The sequence below is a fragment of the Ambystoma mexicanum genome, chromosome 1q, assembly GCF_040938575.1.
Source record: "Ambystoma mexicanum isolate Mex_15411 chromosome 1q, UKY_AmexF1_1, whole genome shotgun sequence".
Classification (NCBI taxonomy): Eukaryota; Metazoa; Chordata; class Amphibia; order Caudata; family Ambystomatidae; genus Ambystoma; species Ambystoma mexicanum.
In genome coordinates this window covers 866,731,174-866,753,686 of record NC_090922.1, presented here as the reverse complement: position 1 = coordinate 866,753,686, position 22,513 = coordinate 866,731,174, and the positions used below count along the sequence as shown (strand labels likewise).

Sequence of the window (22,513 nt, the reverse complement as noted above, 5' to 3'; positions counted from 1 at the left end):
ACCAACAATAATTTCACAAAGGTCTATAGAGACAGAAATTAATCAAACATTTACTAATATTGTCAATCGTAAAAAGTGAGATAACAGAATTACAAACAAAAACTTCTTTTGTGATCAAAAACTTATTATGATGGCCATACTGTTACAAGTGTCAGTAGAAACCTGATTTTGCTAATAAAAAATATTTTAGCCAGGAATACGTATTTTTTGTCAGTAACATACTTCTATTCAATACTCCACAGTTTTTTTTTAAAAAAAGATGAGGTCTAAAGAACATCTGGACCTTAAATCCGGGTAGTAAAAGAGATTTAGTGTATTCAGTCCCAACAATGCCTATATTCAGTTTAAAAAAATGTTTGGGAAGAAACTAATCCTAGGTAAACTCACCCTTCTTCTAAACAGATTGAAGAAGAAGATATTCCAAAAGGGCGTGTTAAAGGCCCCAAATCTTTAAAGTTGAAACAACATGATGTGGTCTGGTAGTGTCATGTTGAAATGGACGAAAGCTTGCTCCGTTGTCCTAGGGGAGAAGAAGAGCATCAATACACTGTGGTGTCAATGGGCACAGAGGCAGCCCAACAAAAAAGCAAGACTTACTAGGAAAAGATGTAGAAATGGTAATCCACGGCGGGGATGCGGTCAGAAAGCGCTGCTTTTCGACTGCATCCAGCGCAGGATTGTTTATATATGGTACATTTTAATTGGGTGACATCATTCGGGCATGCGTGAGTAGCATCGTAAAGCAGTGACGTCACTCACGCGAGCGGTGTAGTGTTATGATGTACGCATGCGTGAGCGCGTGACTTCACTCAAGCGCGTGCGCACGTAATGATATCTGAAGTTGAAAATGGACCCAGCGAGAGCCAGATAAAAGAAGCACATGTAAATGAAGAATGTTTGATTAATTTCTGTCTCTATAGATCTTTGTGCAAATTATTGTTGGAATCTATGCCCCTGATGAAGGGAATATGAATCTCGAAACGCGTTGTGCCAACTTGAAAATATTAAAAAGGAGAAGACCTGTTTTTCTCTAACCAAAAGGAGTCAATGAATGAATTTTACTTTTTGTAAAGCACCTTTACTTATTGGATTATGAAATATCTATTGTGAAAAAGCTAACCCTGGACTAAATATTTTTGTCAAAATATCTCTTAGGCTTATTGCCCTTTGGAAAGTGTGCATGGGACGTAGTTTTCCATAACTTGGATTTCTCTGTTCCCCCCATCTCCCAAACAATGCAGAATTCCACTTCCCCATATCATTTATATCGAACTATTCCCCAATAGCCGTCATCAGCTGCTTGCAAAACCTTGCATCTTTCCACAGTGAGTCATTGCATCTCCATAGCGAGTCCCAGCACTGCAACCTCACAAGAGAAAATCCCATATAGACCATAACATGGTCAGACCAGATAATGGGCACAAGGTCACACGTTTCAACTCTTCCCATAATTTCGCTACCCAGGCAAATGTAGTCCATGCGTGTATCGGTAGCATGGGGGGGGGAGGGGAACAGAATGTAAACCACAGGTGGAGCGGTCTCGAAACATCCTGCAATCCAGATGTGTCCAGGCATTCTCAGAGACACCCTCTTCCTGCTGCCGTCATCTGGTCTCCATCAACCCCTGTGGTCCTCCTATCCTGCTTAGGGTCTGCCCACATATTAAAGTCCCCACCCATTAGTCTCTTAACTTAACGAATTAGTTGGCCCAGGGTCTCCTCAAGAAAAGCTTTGTGCACTTGAAGGGGAAATTTATTGTTGCGAAGGACAACCAAACGCCACCTCTCGTGCCCAATACCATTAAAGCTCTCCCACTCTGCTCCCTCCATACATGCACATGATCCAGCAGATTTAACCTCTTGAGCATCCCCAATGTATTAACTCCCAGTACAAGCCAGAGATTAGTACATTGCTACAAATTATGCAGGCTGCCTGACTTGCAACATTTACCCTGTAATGTCTTATAAAGGAGTTTGGGCCAGCTCGCATGTGAGAGACCACTTGGGAATTAGCCCGTGATGTGGCCATGCCCTTTGTCAACCTCCCCTGAACATTTATATACAGCAAAATCCTCATTGCTACAAACACCATGCAAATGATTTTTCTGCTTCACCGGGTGGACACCACCAAGGCCCTGCCTGCCTGCCACTGGAACCCCAAAAGTTACAAAAAGAATGTCTACTTATTTCAATGCTGCTGTTCTACCAGTATATGTGAGCACCCCCCTCCGGTCATTCAAGTTATGCAATCCCTCCTCTGGGGAAAACATATTTGGACGGAAGGACAGAAGAACAAGATCATGGAAGTTTTTGCACTGGGGGAAACCAATTTGGGACAAACAGGTCACAATGGAGCACCAGAGCTACAGACAGGGCTTTCAGAAATGCCTCCTTACACAGTGCTCTAGTTTCTCCCAGCCTTACATGCAGGCCTCCAGATAAATGCCGTACTGGGTCTTTTTACGAATTAAAATCTGGCAAATAGAACAACTTTTTTGTTTCAAGGTGTATCATTTACGCACCTGTAAAAGCAGAGGGCGGTGCTAAGGGCAGGTGACTTGACAGAAATCAGAACAAATCATTTGATTCTTGTCTGTATGGAAGAAATTGCAGGCCATGAAAGAGTGGTCTGAAAACACACTTTTCTCTGAGCTGTGTGCACTGAGTAAGTTAGAAACAGCACACATTGAGAGATCAAATGGTTTCTTTCTGTTCAGCTTCTCTTGTGTTTTGTGACTGTAGCTGCTCATGGAGAGGAGCATAACACACGCAGATTTATTTGTCTAGCATTTTAGAATCTTAGCAGCAATAACATAGAAAACGTGGTTACACTTGGGAAGTATCCTTTTAACAAACACATTATACTTTCTCAGTGAATGCGTGCTTGCATTGCACAAAAGTATTTTTTGGACTTGCTGTGTTGTGTGCATTTATCATAAATATGCACCTATGTGGCATGCTCATACACATGTGTTAGAGAACGTTTCACACAAATGTAATACACTGAAGATAGACATCTTTGCTTAAGAACGGTTTTGGTTACGTGCTCTATTCATCTTAGTCATGTTTTGTTTGCCTGTTGCATACTTTTTACACTCTTGCAGAGGGAAATCATTCCTACTCTTACAATTTAATTTACAATCCGATTATAAAAACAGTGCGTAAAATACTCCTGCCTCAAATCCTAATCTGGGTCATGGATGAGTATATGATGTCTAGTTTAAACACAGATTAAACCTTAACTTGGAGTAAATGTGATAAATGGTACTATAAATGGTCAGCAGCAGTAGGGCTCTCCGTTAAGGGTGAGTGGTTGGCATTACAAAAATCTCAGGAGTGACGGCCTCTTTACAACCTTCAAGACTAGATTTAAAACTAACAAAACAACATTGCAAGTGAACTAGAAACTCAGCGACACAAGTCCCAGAAGTGATATTCCAGATAGATCTTTAAAATGTGTATGTAGTGCTTCATGCTGGATTCCTCCAATTTCTATGCATTGTGATTAGAATTACCTGAGTTGATAATACAAGTCATGTATGCTTTATGTAAGAGGCTAGGTTTGAATGAGTCTTAAAAATTAATTTAAAAGTATGTACAGAAGAGATCAAATGTGCAGACCTTTGTAGAGGAATAATGAAAGATGTATTGAGTGACATCTTCATGTAATAATAACACCCCCTTCCGCAACATGCATTAGGAAGTTAACCAACTGTAGAGTGGCTGGGAATTGGTACACAAATCATTTGTTGTTCCAAGGTTGAATTCCTTCTAATTACGGTTTACTAAATACTTACTACTTGGAGACTTTCTGATTCCAGAAACAGAGTTAACCTATGTATTTGAACTTCAATGCTATATTAATTCGGTCTATGATTGCTTAGCCCCTGCTGGGCATGTCCTCTGGGATGGGAATTTGGACCGCTGAGGCCTATACTGTTCCCGTTCTATGCTAGTGTAGCTTGGATTGGTGAAGCTCTTCGTGTACTTGTGCCATGTGGGGGTGCGTGCACTGCTCCATCTCATGCAGTTCCTTCTCTATGCGACTGGTACTTCTACTGCTGCGACCGATTACTTTTCTGTGATAATCTTGTACTGTTGAGACCCATGACATTCTTGTTCCATGTTCGGAAACAATAATCTACTGCAGTCGTTGCATATCTTGTATATTAGGTGGTGAGTGTGCACTCCTGAAGCCTATGTTGCACCTTTTCTACGTGAGGTGAGCTTTTACTGCAGAGAACCATTCCTTATGTGTTCTCTGTGTGGGAATCTTTTAACCTTGCACTGATCCACGTCACCTATTCTATATGATGAACGCGTGCATCGATGTTGCCCTGACCAACTTTTCTCTTTGTGTGAGCGAAGGCTGAACAACTCCCACTCAGGCTGGCCTGTTGTGTGAGCGAAGCGTTAAACCTATTATGCTGCTGTTATACCTAATCTTGGCATGCAAGGGAAGCTCAGAGTGGTAGTGCTCATCGGTTCCATTTATGAGAGGGTGTTTGTTCTATTGCATACAGTGCTTTATCTGTTAATTGTGAGAGAAACCTGCTTTTCTGTCATAATGCAGACCATGATAATGATTTCCATACAGTTAACTTTTTACATGCGTCGGCTGGCGTTAGGCAGAAACCTGTGCAGTTCCCTTAGGGACCACTGCAAAAGATTTAAGACTACAGGTGTTGGCAGTAAACCCACTTGGTAGCAGTCTGTACCACCCAGATTTACCTGGTAGCTGTGGCTGAGCAGTCAGACTTCCCTCAAGAAGAGTTAGGCAGTATGCAAAGTGTACACAATAGGCACTCAGATACAACAGTACAAGCAAACACTGACCAGAGCTTTGGTATCAAAGTATATAATTATTTATTTAAAAACAAACACACTGTTGAAAACACTCCAGCACTCTTATTGTAAAATATTCTAAACATAGTTACTATTATAATATATACATCCCTTCTTCCTTATCAGATAAGTCACTGTAAAACACCACTTATTTTCATACAGAGGTGAGCGCTTAACTAGATGGCACTCCAATACGTTTGTGAGAAAGGGAGGGAAAAAGACAGAATATGGAAAGGTACACCACTCTAAGATTCAGGAACACTGTTAGCAAGGCAGAAGAGCAAAAGTCACTGGTGAGCCAAAGTCCAAAGGCTGGGCCCCCTCTTAGAGAGAGCAGAGCACAAATGCGCCCAAGATCACACAGTTACACTAGGCTTAGAAAGTCTTGCAGAGGATTCAAAAAGAGTTTAGAGAGGCTCAGGAAAGTTTAGCCAGGGTGTCGCAGGCTAACCCAGGTTCGAAAGCCGGGGGCTAAATCTACCCCGTACAATCGGTAGCAAGGGAAGCCAGGCGGGACACGGTACCTTAAGTGGGAAGGATCCTCCAGCGGTGGCAGTTTTTCCTGGTAGTGGGTGCAAGTTGCGTCGTCGTCCAGGGGAAGAGAAGATCTCGACTTGGAGGAAAGATTAAGGTCGTTGCACTACCAGGGCAGAAACCAGCCGCAGAGCTTTCCAGTTAAAGGTGGTACCTTTGTTTTGCGGTCGTGGTAAAACGTGGTATCCCAGTTGCCGGGGTGCTTGGCACAGGCAAGGCGACCACGAGGTACTTCGGGAAGGTGAAAAGACGGTGAAACTGGTTATCCCCACCAGTCAAAGGAAGAAGACTCTCCAGCGGGAGATCTCCTCTGTCGTTGGGAAAAAGTGGTGAGACGGTCCAGCAGGGCTCCACCGGTGGTGGTGGTGTCGTGGCAGGTCAGCTCAGCTTCTCCCTCATCGGATTCTTAGGTCCTGTGGCGACTTCTGAAGTTCCAGTCCCCAAAGCCCTGCTTTTATGCAGAAAACCTCCATTCACTCAGCCTAGCTGTCACTCAAACATGCTAAGTGGTGAGCCGGCCGGCTCACCACTTGGGCCAATCAGGACGGAGTGCGACTTGAGTTGCCTAGGCAACTCAGTCCAGGGTGCCTAAATCCCCCTCCACCCCTCCTAAGTACCCCAGACAGAGTGGCACCACTTTGGAGGGCTTCTGTGGAGAAGCCCGCCAAAAAATGGAACAAATGGCTCGACTTGGGTTGGAGTCACAGATGAGAACACAAACGCCATTTTAGAATCAAATTTTGGCAAAAAAGACCAACCGGAGAATTAATATTAATTAAATAAACCGGCGATATGTTCAAGGCTACCATAAATAATTAAATAAAGATAGTAGCCTAAAACAATGGGAAATCCCATAGGAAAATATTTGCGGTTGAATATAAAAAGTAGTATCCACTGCCACCAGCCAAAACTCGATCAGGGGGGACGGAGACGTGCCCCCTCTACTAACAGACCATGGGGCAATCGAATTGCCCCAGCCAGTACGTCCACAATATGATGGTTTGTACTGGTTCCGTTCAGAATTTAAGACTAGTAAAGTCAATGGTGACTTTAAATGCCCTGGGAGACAGTAGTCAGTCCCAGGGTATGGAGTCTATACTGGGGGGTCACTATGACACCCCTGTGTCACTGCACTGAGGGTGCTGTGTAACACACATCACAAAAACACATGAAGCCCTATGGAGTAAAAGACCCCATAGCCCATTAAACAATTCTAGATTCAAAGAAACACACTCAAATCATGTCCAAGAGTGAGGGTAAAAGAGTCTCACTCTTGGCAGGAGGAAAAAATAAACCCCAAAAATCCAGCAAAGCTGCTGGGGGACTCACTAAGTTAGGAAATTCAGCCTAAACAGATCATTCTCCCTAACAGCTGGATGTCACACGTTTTACTCTCTGTGAAGCAAATTGCATTTACTCTCAAAGTTTAAAAATAGGGAGTAAAATACTCACACCGCAACATCTTCTCTTGAACACTGCTTACATGATACCAACAAAAACACATTATTCAGCACCAGATATTTCATGGTCAAGGCCCTCTACCGGTTCAAACGGGGGAACCGGTTGAAGATCCTAAGACAAGCTCCTGAATGATCCACTGGCCCACAGAGCGAAAACCTCTGTAGGAGAGAACCCTCAGATGTGCTCCACCACGTTTCCCTGAGCGCTTTTACAGACTACTGTGCCCTTAAAGTAAAAAGACAGCCACGCCCTTACTGAAGCCAAACAACAAGAACTGCAGCACGGCTGGAATATCACAGCTCAGCACCTATACCACCAGGTGATAAAATGATTGATGCTCATCATGGCTGGCAGGCCTCCTGGACTGCTGTATCGAGTGAGCCCTAACCTCTGCAGCCCTATGCTCTAAACTTCCAGGCAGTTCATTAAACCAGTGACATTGCCAGACCCCTCCCTGCTGACCTAAGGGGAGACAGTCACATCCCCGGAATCCACACTGGTGCCACTGCTACCTTTACCAAGAGGGAAAGCCAAGATCTGCTAGGCCAAAAGGGCATCATCCGAACACGTCTTACCTGCCGTCTACGTGTTTGCTTATTACTTCCTGTCCTAGCTGAATCAAAGTAGATGCGTAAAGGAGACAATTCCACCACACCACTGACACTGCCTTCATCCCCAGAATCCCCCCCTGCCTTGGCTCGTGGAGGCAGCTGAGCATTCTCGGAATTGGAAAAGAGGTTGTGGAATCTATAACAAAACTTTGTACCAAGCACCTGGATGAACTGCAGTCAAACAGACATCTCTCGGGGAGAAAGGAACACTGAACTGAGCTTCCTGCAATGCAGTTGTCCTCATCATTGACGTTCACTACTACAAAGGACTCCAGATTTGTCTCAGTCCATTCCTAACGAAGATGTACAACATGTCCAGGTACTTCAATTTGGTTCCTTCTTGCCTGCTGGCATTGGCCACACTGTGGATTGTCCAGGCTTCGGAATTGCTTTAAGCTTTTTAGCTCCTAGATATAGTCTATGGAATCCTGGTTGTCTTGGCACCAACAGTTACCAGGAGCTACATTTGCTCCCCAGGCCAACCGGCACCATACAAACTCACCCATATGAAATTAACGCTGTATGTTGGGAATGTATATAAAAAGAAGCATTAGGACACATCTAGAACACGTTTAAAGTACAATGGGTCCTAAATGATGGACAAAAAGTTATAGTTTGCATTTCCTAATAAAGTGAAATGTGTCATCCTGTACGATAGCTCCTTGTTCCCCAGATGTAGCTCCTGCTTACTAGGTGATGCCCGAAATCCAGGAGCTGCTTTTAGCTCATGCGAATACTAATCAAATCCTTATTTTGATCCCCGTTGTCTGTCCTGATAAATAATGAGCAGCATTGCCGAGCTCGAAAACACAATAAGTGCTCTACATTTGCAGACCAATTCTCTCCAATTGGGGAATTCCTGCAGAGTCCACTCTGCATGATGCATGAACAGAGTAGCTCCCAATTCCGTACCGCTGGCATTGGTGGCAAGAATGAGCAACAAGCATTGGCAAAGCCAAACATTTTGGCTTGAGACATTTTCAAAGCACCAACATGATGGTACAACATGATGGTCCCGTTCAGCACAGTAACACTGGTTATTAATTAATTATTCCCTTTTGGAAATCAATATCTTGGCTTTTCTTCCCGCATCATCCACAAAATATGTGGACCGATAATTACCAAAGATACTGAAGCAACAAAGGTTATGCGTGAATTTGACATTGCAATATTTCATTGGATACAGCTTATTTACTGATAAACAAAGTGATGGACATTTAGTAAATGGTTAGATGTAAAGAATACATTCACTCAATAAAATGTAAAGATGGTGTGCAATGAGCACCGCTAGTTTAAAGCTAGTAACAAATCAAAACATGTGCTTGCACACAGAAAACATGTCTGGATCAGCACATTTTAAGGTTGGGAATCTTCCTTATATAAAATAGTCAAATAGAATCACATAACTTTACAGCTCCCATGCTGCCCCATATCAGGAGCGAGTGGCATAAGAAAATCAGATAAAATCTGCAGGCACACTTGATTAAGACATTGCATTATGGCAATAACACCAATGTTATTGCCATTAGCACCCCAGGTTTCCAATCCGGAAACCCCTGGTGCTGATAGCAATGTATTTTTTTGAATGAACGGGATGCCTCTCTGCATCCCATTTATTCAAACAAAATACTCCTCTTCCGTTTCCACCCAGGACGGAGGTTGGAGCGGCGGCAGTGGTTGCCCGCCAATAGAATAAGGTGAGTCTGGAGGGGGGATTCAACCTGTGATCCGACCAACCTGCTTGGTCGCTCCCCGCCCCGGGTGCTAATACAACAGAAGAACATTTTACAGCTGCTAGTAAGCCATTAACTATCAGCAGACAGTATAGAAACAAAACTGGCAAGCCAATGTTTGATAAAGATAGTTCGAAGAGATCCCACAGAAGATGTGTTTTGAGAGGGGCAGGTACTGAGCTGAAATGGCCATAGAAATTAGTATGGCCATAGGCAGTCAATGGGTGGGTAAAAAAAACACACACACACACACAACACCTTCAAGATGTGTGTCCCTCCTCACATGCCATCTCCCTAATAAATGTACCTCAATGCAATAGTTTCAGCTTACATGTGGCACTGAATCACCACCTAATAGCCAAAACTAAAAATTACTGTACAAACAATGTTTCATCCCTTGGCTTGTCCATGTCACACAGTCAATGAAAGCAGTTCCTCACCAATCTTCGTACTAAAGTTGGCACCAACAATGTCAGACCCTGAGAAGGCGAGAGGTTGGACTTCCCCGAGTCGATGGGGAAAACCAGGACAGTGAAGAGAGAGAGCATGTAGAGTAGATGTGCTCCTCTAACTGAGCCCTTTTGGGGGGGCCAGGGAGGGAGTTACGAAGCCAGTCGTCTATGTAGGAAAATACCTGAACACCCACCAGGTAGTGGAGCTTCCCCACTGCAGACCTCAGGAAATAGTGAAGGGATCTTCCTTAATAGGACAGGACAGTACGCGTCCAGAAGGTCATGGAGGCCAGAAGTACCCTCTTCTGACGAATCGAAATTACCTTCGGCCGGATCGTCATCTTAAATCTATATTTGCCCACACACCGGTTGATGATTTTTTTAAATTATTATTATTATTTTTTTAATAACAGCACCAACCGGAAATTGACAGACACCTTGGGGACTAAAAAATGGGGCGGGAGGATAGCTCAGGGGCAATGCATCCATCTTTAAGCAAGATAACGCAAGATAACGCAAAGCATCACAGGTACAAATCCTTGTTCCACTCTTAAGCGACTGGTCTCTGGTACATACCAAAATATGAATTAATTAAATTAAAAATAATGGAGTAGAACTCCTTATACAGCTGGTCCCCGGACCTTCACCAGATTGCACGCTTGTGAAGAAATGCAAAATGCGAGAAAAAGAGCCAATTTGAACCACAGAGCTATGATAACCGCATACTGAGGGGAGGGACCAGTTCGTATCCTAGCCACACCACCAGATTGGCCCAAGGATCGGATGACAAGCATTCCCATTCGCTAATGCGAATCCACAGCTGGGCCCTCTGTCGACAGTCAGGACGTCTGTACTTCCTGAGGACAATGGAACTTGGAAGGATTGTAATATGCCCTCTACCTGCCCCGTAGTTTCGAAGAGCAGGAGAGGGCATTTGACAGGAATGTAATGTTAAGTTGAGCTCCTGTACCTTTAGGAAACTTTGAATTTTCTACAGAGCATGCACTTGCCCACCTTAAAGAGTCAATGTACTTTCTCCAAAAGGTTACCGCCAACAGAAACTTTAGAGCTGAGGCCTTCTGCAACGCCTCCTGCCCCCAGCATGCCAGTCCCTAAGATACAGATATCGCCTGCCCAATACTGTAGCGGCCATAGCCAAGTATGCAGCCCGCCCCCCATTAAAGGTCAGGTCAGACAAGAACTTCACACGCTGCCTCATGTCCCATGTTTTAGCACATAAAGCCAAATGGGTGCCAGCATGGGATTTTTTGATAGCTGCATCTTTCTATCAGTCCACTGAATCTAATGGCTGCTTCCTCTGCTGCCATGGGTAACCTCCCCACTGAACTAGTGAAAATAGGGTCGACCTCCACAGATTCAGACATAGGTAACTCCTTATCGTTCATTAGCTACACCTTGGACAAAAAAAGGCACTCTGCTCCAGGGCCATCCACTCAAACAGAATCGTGTCCTTGATGACTGAATGAGGGACAGACCCAGTTTAGGATTCTTGTTAAACTGTCCTTTGGGTCCCTCTATGTCTAAGTCATCTTCTGTACAAGAAAACCCATACCAGAGGCAACACGCACCCACTCCAGGAGCTATTGTACAGATACTTGCCCCTGGGATCACTGTCCTCATTAGTGCTGGTCATTGGGCCGGCTCTCGGCGGATCCGAGATCCAGCACCAGATGTGTAGCCGATCTCAGGATCCGGCCAGAGTCAGCCACCCAAGCCCATGAACCGTGCTGGTATACTTTAAAAAAAAAAAAAAAAGAAAGAAAAAAAAATGCGCCAGCGACGGCAGCATTGCCCTTTACTGCCAGCTTTGGCACTGGCAAAAGCCGGCGGTAAAAAGGCACTGCTGCTGTTGTGGGCGCTTTTTATTTTCTTTCTTTTTTTTAAAGTATTCATTTGATCGGATGTCCACTACCAGCCTCGGCCCCTCTAGACCACGCCCCCTCTGGCACCGCCCCCCTAACTCCTCCCCCACGCTGGCCCTTGTGGGATCCCCCACCACATTTGTTCCATTTCCACCACTGGTCCTCATTCAATAAACCAGAGCCACAGGAAGAGTTAGACTCTGATGAACTGCACAGTGGCGATGAGGCAGTCGTTTTTTACTCTTCCTTCCACCAGAATAAGTTTGCAATCTGCTACACCCTTTTCTCAGAAGCAAAGATACCCCCCATATCCCCCTTTTGCTGCTTTGTCCTGTAGGGGTGAACAGAGGAACCATACTCCTCAATAGAACCCACTTTCAAATGCCTCCTCTTGCACATTCTCTTCCAGCTGATCCTTCTAGGCAATATACTACATCCACAGAAAACAAATATCTGTACAGTCTAGCAACAGAGAGCCAGAGCCTCAGCAGTAGCCACTCGCCACAATGTACAGCAGCACTGACCGCCTCTAAAACACACAAATCTGGTCTAAAAGGATGACTTTAGAGACCATCCTGGAGTCATCCGATAATCATCGAATTACACCAGAAGTCATTCCCACATCATCAGATGTCATCACGCTGTTAAAGTCACCAGCAATTGTCTCAGAATGGAGGGTGATGATTTGGGGCTGAGCTTAGGATGACTTAATGGTTATGCTAACATCATCCCTATATTAGAAAACTCTTTGTTCCTGCTGATTTTAGGATGAGTTGCTGATCATTTCACAAGATTGCACATTTGTCCCTGATGATTTGGGGATGATTCTGGAATGACCTGCTGATTACTTCAAGAGCGTGGCCATGAAACAGGTTTGTTCTTGATTATTTGGGGATGACTTACTGATTACTTCAGAGCATCAGAGTTTGTAGGATGATTTGCGGACTAACACTGATTGCCATTCAGCCTTGGCTTAGTTGCACTTGTGCTGAATGATCCCCAATGTGCAAGGGTAAAGCTTGAGACTATGTTGGGCCAAAGTGGAAGGCAGAGGCCTAAACATAGCATGCACCCCCTGGGTGAGAATCCTTTGCCATCCCAGTCAAAACCAGAATCCCACAATCAATACATTTCCATGTTGACTGCACCAATATATGCCAGTATTCACATATATTCATTCAAACAGTATTCATGTTTGCCTTGCGCATAATGCCAGTAATTATACTATAAGAAAACATGCCCACCATGGCTCTGCCACCCACTCTTTGACTCAACATTCCCTTGCTACCTCATGACCAAGATAAGTGACTTTCCCCTGAGCTATCTGGCACTTGGTGTCATTGGTAGTGTGGTTAGCCCTTTCCAAGTCCCTCAGGTGTTGAGAATGCAGTCTTTTCCATGGCATGGTCCGTCAGAGCTATTTGCCAATAGCCTGAGTAAGCTCAAAGGCGCTCACAAATTTGGCAGCACCTATGGTGTCCACGAGCTCGTCAGCCCTGGGCAATGGGTACATGTCAGTTTTGGTGACGCCATTGACTCCTCTGTAGTCCACACAAAACCGCCAATCCTTGGTAACTGCCTAGAAACTTGCTTTAGGGACAAGGACCACTGGACTGGGCCAGGGACTGAGTGAGGGTTCAATAACACCCAGATCCAACATCTTGGCGACCTCAGCCTGGATGTGGTTCTTCACAGTGTGACATCCGATAGCACCCGCTTTTGACAGGTACACTGTCACCAGTGTCAATTTCATGCCTGCACCACAAGGTGAGGCCTGGCGTCAGTGAGAACCGAGGGGCATATTGACAGAGCAAAGCCCTACAGGCCCTATGCTGCCAGATCTGGAGAGAGATGCACTCCCTCCACTGAGCCATCCGGAGGGTTGCTATGCAGCAAATCAGGAAGAGGAACACTCATCCTCTACTTGCTCTGAAGTTAGCAAGAGAAATGAGACTTCTGCTCGCTATGGAAAGGCTTGAGTCTGTTGACGTGCAATACCTGAGGGGCTACCCCAGGGACTCCCATGTCAACCAGATAATTGACTTAGCCCATCTTGGAGATTATCCTGAAGGGTCCAATCCACTTATCTGCCAAAGCTCGAGGCTTGGTAGGCTCCATCACAAGGATCTCCTGTCCTAGAGTCCAATCCACGTGTGATGCTTTAAGGTCATGCCAGTTTTTGTTCAATTCCTGGCTTGCCTTAAGGTTCGCTGTCGCCTGGCCCATCATCTGTGTCATCTGCCGTCTGAGGCCAAACACATAGTCCCCCACTTGCTTGGCAGGACCTGGAGGGGTGGCTTCCAAACCTTCTCTGATCGAGGCAAGGGGCCCCCTTACGGGATGTCCAAAGAGCAACTCAAACAAACACCCTTTTGAGGTACTTCTCTGTAAGCAAACAGCAGGCATGGCAGGAGGAGATCCCATTTCCTCCTTAGGAACGCTTCCAAAGAACCCAGCATGCCCTTGAGGGTTTTATTAAATCTCTAAACCAGACCATGGAGTTGGATCCTCTGTCAGAGACCACCTCTTTAGGGAATCCCACTCTTGTGAAAATGCCCAGGAGAGCCCTGGCAACCACCTTGACTGTAATGGTCCGAAGGAGTATAGTTTCAGGGTACCTAGTGGTATGATCAACCAAGACCAAGATGAACCGATGTTAATCTGAAGTGGGAGGGTCAAGGGGACCGACAATGTCAATGCTAACCCTCTCAAATGGTGTGCCACCCACTGACAATGGCTGCAGTGGGGCAATGGCACTGCCTACAGTCTTGCCAGACAACTGACAAGTACAGCAGGTCCTGCAGTGGGATTCCCCTTCTACTCCCATTTGGGGCCAGTAGAAATGTGCAGAGAGCCTCTGCTTAGTCTTCTGGTCCCAAGATGACCAACTAAGGGCACCTCATGCGCCAACTGCAGTAGGAAGGGCCTGTAAACCTGGGGTACCACCAACCTCTTGAGGGCACCAGGCTCAGGCTTAGTGGGCTCACTACAAAGAAGCTCACCCTCACAATAAATCTTTAATGACCTAGGCACTTCACCTTGTGCCTGGGCCTGTTTCCTCAGTCCTTCGAGAGAGTGGCACTCTCTCTGCCCCTTACAGAAGTCACCCCTACAAGGCCCCCCTTCAGCAGCAAGCATTGAAGGTCTAGGTGGTCCTCTGGGTTGAGCACCTCTCCCGCAGGAGGGTCTTCTGGCTCTTCTCCCTCAGGAGCTGAGTCTTAGGGTTACCACTGGACCCAGCCCGTCCGGAGCCTGAATCCCAGTGGGTGCTGCTGAAGCAGCAGGAAGAGAAGGCGCCCCCTTTGCAGAGGTGGCCTTCTTAATCTTCCTTCTTGCATTGGTTCTCCCATTTGGGTTGGGTACCTGAGTCACAGTCAGACCTGGTGCAACCTGCGACCTAGTGACTGCAGCAGCAGTCGGAGGGGAGGCCATCAGAGATCAACCCCAACTCCACTAGATCATTACCTAAAAAAAAGTTAGCAGATACATTGTCCTGAACCAGGACGGGAAGCTTCGCTGTCTTGTCGGCAATCGTGATGGTGACTAGGGCAACGGGAGATAATTTGGGAGGTACACCAGCTAACCTGGTAGTTCTCAGAGGAGCACCTACATAGTCCTCTGGCATGAGCAGGGTCCTGTCCACCACTGTCATACTTGCCCCAGTGTCTCTCAAACCAGTAGAAGGCTGGCCATTCAGGAGGACACTTCTCAAAAATCTACGGGTGTTTTGTGGGATTGTAGCCAGTACTTCTGTGTACTGGTCCCAGGCTCCAAGGGACACTAGGGAAATCTCTGCAGTAGCACCGAATGTGAGCCCTACAGAGGAGGGGAGCACAGTGGCCTCCACCTCAGGCATGAAGTAAGGGTAGGTCAGGCTAACAGCCTGGACTAGTGCCTTAAGTTTACACTTGGGATCCAGAGCCCCACAGTCCCAACAAGTGCCAGGAATGCGAAATACAGTACTGGAGCCACTGGGAGCCTGCTTTAGAGCAGGAGGACTACTACTCTTACTCCCACTCACATAGAACCTATCCCCACTAGACGTTTGGGTCTTAGGAGAGGAAGGTTTAGATTTACTCGATTGTGACTGCTTTTGGGACTCCTCAGACTTCTGAAAGGCCCCCTTTTCTTTGTCCTTGTACTTCCCACTGGGTTCCTTAGGGGACACCCGGTGGGAAACCCACTTGTCAGCCAGCCTGGCTAGCTTAAAGGAATCTAACATTTCTGGTCAGCAACATACTGATGCAGCTCTGGTGAACAGGCTTCCGAAAAATGTTCAAAAATCAAAACGGTGGGACAATTCAACAAAGGTTTTCACCTTGTATCCATCAATCCACCCCATCATGTTCATATGTGCACCACTCACCCAGGCAATCCAAGACATTCTCTCTTTTCTTATATTCCCTGAACATTTTAATGTATTGGGTAGGTGTCTTGCCAAACTTGCCAATCAAAGTAGATTTCATGAAAATCATACTGACCCCTTTCTTCCACACTCAGTTTCAGAATACAGTCATAGCCAGTCTGAGGCACTCTGCTTAATAAACACTTTGCCCAATCTCTTTTATCAACATAATGGATTCCACAAGCCCTTTCAAACGCTTCACTTCATTGGAGGATATCAGAACCCTCCACATATACACCAACCAAATCTTTCATGAACTTGGTGGCAGGGGACCCGACACTCAACTGGTTTGGCTGAAGTCTACACTCTAGCTGCATTCGCTGACATTCGGTGTCCTTGTCTTTAAGTTCGAGGTCTCTTTTCTTGAGTATCACTTGCTGTGCCAACTCCTCTTTCTTAAGTTCAGCTTCAGTTTCCAACTTTTTATATTCAAAGGCCAATTTCATCCTCAATAATTCAAGTACCAAGGTATCCCCTGACGAAACAGTGCTGGGTTTCGGATTAGAGACAGCAGGAGTGGTGGCACTCCCAGAAACATATTCAATAACAACACGAGGGGCAGGGTCCTCAATGGTTGGACCCCTCCCCCCCTTCATCAAGAGCTTCACAATCAGTCTGGTAGTCCACCAGGGCAGCTATCAGCTCAGCCCTATACTTATCTTCAAAGTCTAACTCTGTGGCTTCACAAGCACTCTGGAGAGCCTCTAAACTCATCCTAGTAAATTTACCATTTGCAATAGATTTGATTGCTTGTAATGTAGTTATCTTAGTACACAACTAGACCTCAAATTCACAAATTGTGAATATTTTTTAAGTGGCAAGGTTACACATGGATTCTTAAAACCATAAGCATCCCACTCGGCCACCAATGTAAAGACTGGAGGGGGGTTATTTGTACTTCTGCCCTCTATAGGGCACAGTAGAATCACAGAGCACCCCACCCAAGATTCTGTAAGTGGTAGCGATGGACGAGCAATCAAGGCTTAAGCTCTCAGGAGGTGATGCGGGCTGGTTCTTAAGTACAGTGTAGTCCTCCAGCCCCCACAAAGGAATGTCCACACACTATGTTACTGATAACGCCGTTCTTTTATATAAAATGGGTTTAGAATATATACACAAACAATAACACAATTTGTGCTCAGGCAATACTAAAATGATAAATAAGTACAATATATATGTGGTACCACAATTCACTCTTGACTCCTTTGAAATGCACCAACTGCTGACAGTTGCAATGACATACAAGTCTAATAGCAATGGAACCAACACCAGACATAGGAGGGAAACAAGTGGTTAAACAATTGGTAGAATACGTTGTCCCTACACAAGACAGTTCTGTTTGAGGATCCCCCACCTGGGCAACCTGTAAATAAAGTATACTTTTTTTTTATTGTGATATAGTCAAAAACAAAAAGAAAACTTTAAAAGAGGAAAGAAATACATAAAAACATAAACCTAAATAAGAAATGAGTAACAAATCCATAAAAGATACATCATGGCCATACATCAATTACAGTAACCCCACTTCCTAACGAAAGCAGAAAAGAAAAAGGAAAGAATACTATACAGGAATAACATTCATACAAAATAAACAGAAATTCCTAAATAGATCTGGTTTCCACCAAGTTTAAAAGATTAAGAATTTTTACAACTTCATTTATCAAAAATACTTCATTACCTGACACAATTCTTTCCAAAAATTCTTTGGAATCCAATCATTCTCCCCCATGAACAAATCTCTGCAGTGTCCCCCACCTCAATTCCTTTGTACTGGGGCATTTCAATAAAAGATGTTTAACTGTGTGTTTGGTATTCAAATCACATTTCTCTCATATTATTCGGGTAGATACTTGGATCTCTTATATGCAAGATTTCCAGAGATGGCAAGATATTTAGTTTAAAACGTAAAACATTACCCCGGTCCTAGGATTTGGACAATTTTTCAATAGGTGGGAACATAAGCTCTCGGTTTGTCATAAATCGAGAAGTTTGAAGACCGCTTTGCCATTCTTAGTTTATCAATTGTTCTGATCCAATCCCATCTTTTTATCTGTTCCTTAGATTTTAATGGGTTTGAGATCAGTTTTTCTTGATCAGAATTGGCCTTAGTAAGAATATCCAATGATCTGATTTTAAGGGTTTGAAGGAATTTGTTATCACCCCTGATCATCTGGATGGAGGCAAGAATACGGACAAGCCCAGTCCATAAATTGTTTAGCAGAGTCTTGTTCCCTTCTAAAAACGTTCTACTACCCCAATGTATCTGGTTTAGCAGAGTTCGATGGAACATCGATGGATCCTTCTTGAGTGAACTCCCTTTAAAGGCAGGAGTTACGGATCGTCGAGGTTCCTCGAGGAAAAGGTGAACAATGTCGTCGAGGTAGCAGCTTCAGTCCTTGCGGTGCTCGTCGACGATCGGTCGCGGACGTCCTGCGAAGAGGAGGAGTGCGTTGCACCTCGATGACAAGAGTTTGTTGTCGCAAAGCAGAGTCAATGAGGAACGTAGGCCCAGCAAGGGCGTCGGGTCGTCGGCGATCGGGACTCGACCACGGCTGGCTTTCGTATCTTCATCAGTGTCTTTGTGGACTTCGGGTGGTGGGAAACCCACCAGTGGATTCTCCTCGGTTCCTCCGTGACCTTGACTTTCTCCGGCGGGGCAAAGCGTTCGACGGTGAAGACCAAGGGAGTCCTTGATTTCAAATTGTCTTAGGAAATGGAGCACTACGGTTCTAGTCGACGAGGTTACAGCGGTCCACCAAACCTCTGTCGACGTGGATGATCATCAACGTCCTCGACGTCCTGGTGCTTCACTTCAGATTCCTCTGCGGTGCCTGTCTCAGATTGGCAGCCTTTTGAGGACTTACTTCCAGGGAGCCTTGGTGAAGGTTAGCTGGTGCACGATGTTCCCGTGTAGCTTCGGAAGAAGTCTCCCAGCCAGGTCCTCTCTTGGATCAGTTCTTGGAGACACGACAGCTTTTAGATCGGCGAAGGAAAGCAACAGCAATTCTTCTCTTCCAGCTGGGCTTCAAGGTTAAGCATCAAGTTTCGACTTCAGCTCCTGAACGATTCTAGTCAGTGAGAGGTCCCCAGATATACTGTTCTGTCTCACATTCACACTGCTGGGCCAAGCTCAGCAGCAGGGCATTCAGCAGGCTCACAGTGCATTCAGGCCATTCTTCTCCATCCAGACACTTGCAACAAGGAATGTGGATTGGGGCAAGCACCCAGCCTTTCAGCACTCCACACTGCATTCATACCAGTTTCAGGCAGGGCTGTCTCAGTCATTGTGTCACACACCAGAAACCAGACACCCATAACATGAAATCTATATTGGTCACACACTCCATTCACCCAGGTCCCACCCCAAGGAAGGACCCACAACATACAGTCACTGGGAAGGCTCCAGCCAGTCTGGCCTGGACTTCCCCCACAATACCATATATGGAACTATCACCCAACAGCCAGTCAGGGGAAGGGACAGAGTCAGGACTTCCCAGGTCTTTGGGAAAACAATGTAACAGGCAATAGAAAGTAAGCCACATGGGCCTTTTTGTCTCCTATAAGGAATCAACTGATTCCAATGGTAGGGCCTGGGTTTTCCCAAAATGGAAGATACTCAGAGCACCTGTCAAATTCAGCATTGAGCTGCCACCAGCCATACCCTGCTTTGTGGGCCACACACAGGTGCCCAAAACATACACTAGGGTTACAGGGTTGTACCCCCACACATGGGTGCCATAAGGGTATCCTAAGGGTCTGTTCACCACACCAAAAAGAGTAAGAGATGCACTGCCAGGAGTGCCACATGGACTCCTGTGCAGAAACCAACACAAAATACACATGAACAAAGGAGTAGAGGACAAGGACAGGGAGGCCATGTCCCTCCAATGCGTTTCCAGCATCACATTCACACATTGCATGAGAGGATCAGACATGACCTTCCCATACATATTATATTCCCCTGCATCTGTTCCAAATAATCACAGGGACATTTTTATTCTCTCCTAGTGCACCTCTTTTGAAAATCAGGATTTACTTGAAAATGCCCAGAACCGCATTTCCACCCTCTGCCTTGCGCAGTTGTGCATTTGGTAGGAAAATAGCACCTCAGTGTGCACAACTATGATGCACACATGTAAAAGTCCTTTGTGCACGGTTCACCACCTTTTGGCGCAAGTGAAGTTAACAAGCATCCCATCAGTTGCACCAAACACGTTTTGAAAATCGTGGCTCAAATGGTTTTTCCCTACTAATCACTTCTTTACGCTGTACGTTAATTTCAGAGAGTGTCGTTTGAGGTGTCCGCGGGGAATTAGGAATGGGAAAGGACACAGGGGAAGGAAAGGGTGTGTGTTTTTTTTTACTGTTTCTGCAGTCTTTAACCCCGGATTTGATCAAGAGCCGGCATCGTGTTAAATACCATTAGCTCCAGAGCAGATACTCTGAATGGAACTGTTAGCCCCAGTGTGTGCACTGTGCATGCCATCATTGTCGCAGAGCAGGTATTGTGTCTGTAGTTATAAGCCCCAGGGCAGGTATTCTGTTATATGTAACGGATTAGCAGGTACTGTATCAAACGTCATTAGTTCTAGGGCAGGTAATGTGTTTGAAATCGGTACCCCAGATCCAGTATAGTCAGTGGTATACTGAGTGAGGGGCCAGGTGGGCAAACTGCCCCCCCCCCACAGGCTCTTTTGAGAGACTGACTAGGACTTTTGTCAGTGGGACACCTCTCCTGTTCGGCACCCCAATGAGGGTGCCCAACAGGAAAGGTGTCCCGCTGGCAGGAAATTGTGTGCTGAGCAATTCCTGCTCATCACAGTTATTGTCCTGGAAGCAGGACACCTTACCCTTTCCGAATGAGACAGGTTTCCTGCTGCCAGGACAATGTCCCAAGGAGCTCCGGGCAGCAACAGAGGGGCTCTCACGTTGCTATGTGTCAACAGATCATTTCAATGTGAGCCATTAGGCACTGATGGGATTGTGGGGGACTACTAGCAGTGACTTCTGTGCCTTTAGAAATGTGCATGGGAGGGAATGATCAGCAGTGAGAAGAGTGCATAATGCTGCAATAATGACTATGGCGTTACCCAAGGGATATTTGTTAGGATCAAATTAATCTGCATGATGCTATTGTGACTTTGCATTCAGGATGGGGAGAATAAAACGAAAGCCATTCTCTTATTGCTCAACATATTTGTATGATGATGTATATAGGGTAAAGTGAATTATGAAAGAGTAGTTTCTTATGTAATGTGCTTTGCTTCCAAGGCATTGCTATAAATAAAGTATTATTTAAGCACATGAAATGCAAAGTGAAACCTTAATAAATATCTATATAAACTAAACCTGTGAATATGTGCTCAGTTGCTTAAATTGTCCACATCGCAGTTTCACCATTTAACCAAAATGTGTGATCCTGGGCAGATCATGTAATCACACTGTGTCATATCTGCAGCTCTGTGATTCACTTCAAAGCTTGTGTGTTAATATATCAACCTGTTATTTTAAAACAGCCTGGCTATAGAGTTGCTCCATATATAACAATAGTGCAATTTAGGTATTTTGCACTACAGTTATTTGCCACTTGGAAAAAAAATTGGGGCAGGGGTGGGCTGTTTGTGGGTGCGAATGAGACCATATGGTATTGCGCACTCATTTGGGAGCAAAGTATCAGGACTTTTTTCGTAGCTCGCCCCCTCCTCCCCCCTTGCAATGCTTGATACTGCCCTGGGTACTGTGTCTGTAATTATTTGCCCCAGGGCAGGTATTGTCACATGTAGCTGATATCGGGAGTCATTAGCTCCAGAGCAGATATTGTGTCTTCAATCATTAGTTCCAGCCAGCCTCTACCATTAGCGCTAGAGAAGGTAGTGTCTGCTGATATTCACAGGGGTGTTGTTTCTGTGTCTGCGGCCATTAGACCTAGAACAGACACTGGGCCTGCAGTTATTATCCACAGAAGGATCATTAGACCCAACGAAAGTACAGGATCTGCAGCCATTAGCCTTGGAGAATCTTTACGCTCAGAGTAGGCACTGCACGGAGACAGTAGCAAGTCTGCCATTATTAGACGGCGCCGGTATTATTATTTATAGATATGTAGTCACTTGCATTAGTCTGTGTAGTAGCTGCGCAGCAGTTACTGCGTCTGCGAGCATTCCAGAGCCTGAACTGTACCGCAAATGAGCAACTAATGTCTCTACAATTCCAACAACAGGCCGCCCTGTGTACTTTCATAATCAGATGTTTAGAAAGTCACGTACTTACAATTTTTAATGTAAACATGTGATGAGTACAATACAACGAATTACAGCTTCAACCTCTTACTTAAACGTGCATTTCCAGAGGTTGCAAAAGGGCTCCTCTTACCAATATAACAGCAAAGGGCTGAAAATTAACGGTGTTGATAGACACAAAAAAAATGCATATAAAATTAATTACATGAGGTGGAACACATACTCTCACCTGATACTGCCTGGAAACTGAAAAGGAGCTTTTGGTAAAGGGAGGCCTTATGTTGCTTTCATTATCTATTGAAACAACTCTTTAAAGTCACTATGAGACCCGCAAGCATTGTGTTTGTTTAA

At 45.2% G+C, this 22,513-nt stretch overlaps 1 protein-coding gene across 2 annotated transcripts in view; it reads right to left on the bottom strand.

Moving 5' to 3' along the window:
* The window catches only part of ZBTB41 (zinc finger and BTB domain containing 41), a 744,921-nt gene extending 722,456 nt beyond the window's left edge, over positions 1-22,465 (bottom strand). The window contains exons 1-2 of one of the 2 annotated variants that reach the window (XM_069641522.1): positions 22,392-22,454; positions 388-520 (exon numbers count right to left, since the gene is read on the bottom strand). The gene's annotated coding sequence lies outside the window, so the exon portion shown is untranslated. Of the gene's footprint in view, positions 1-387; positions 521-22,391 lie in introns of both variants that reach the window. The other variant, XM_069641521.1, reaches the window with a different exon arrangement.
* Positions 22,466-22,513: the final 48 nt, after the last annotated feature.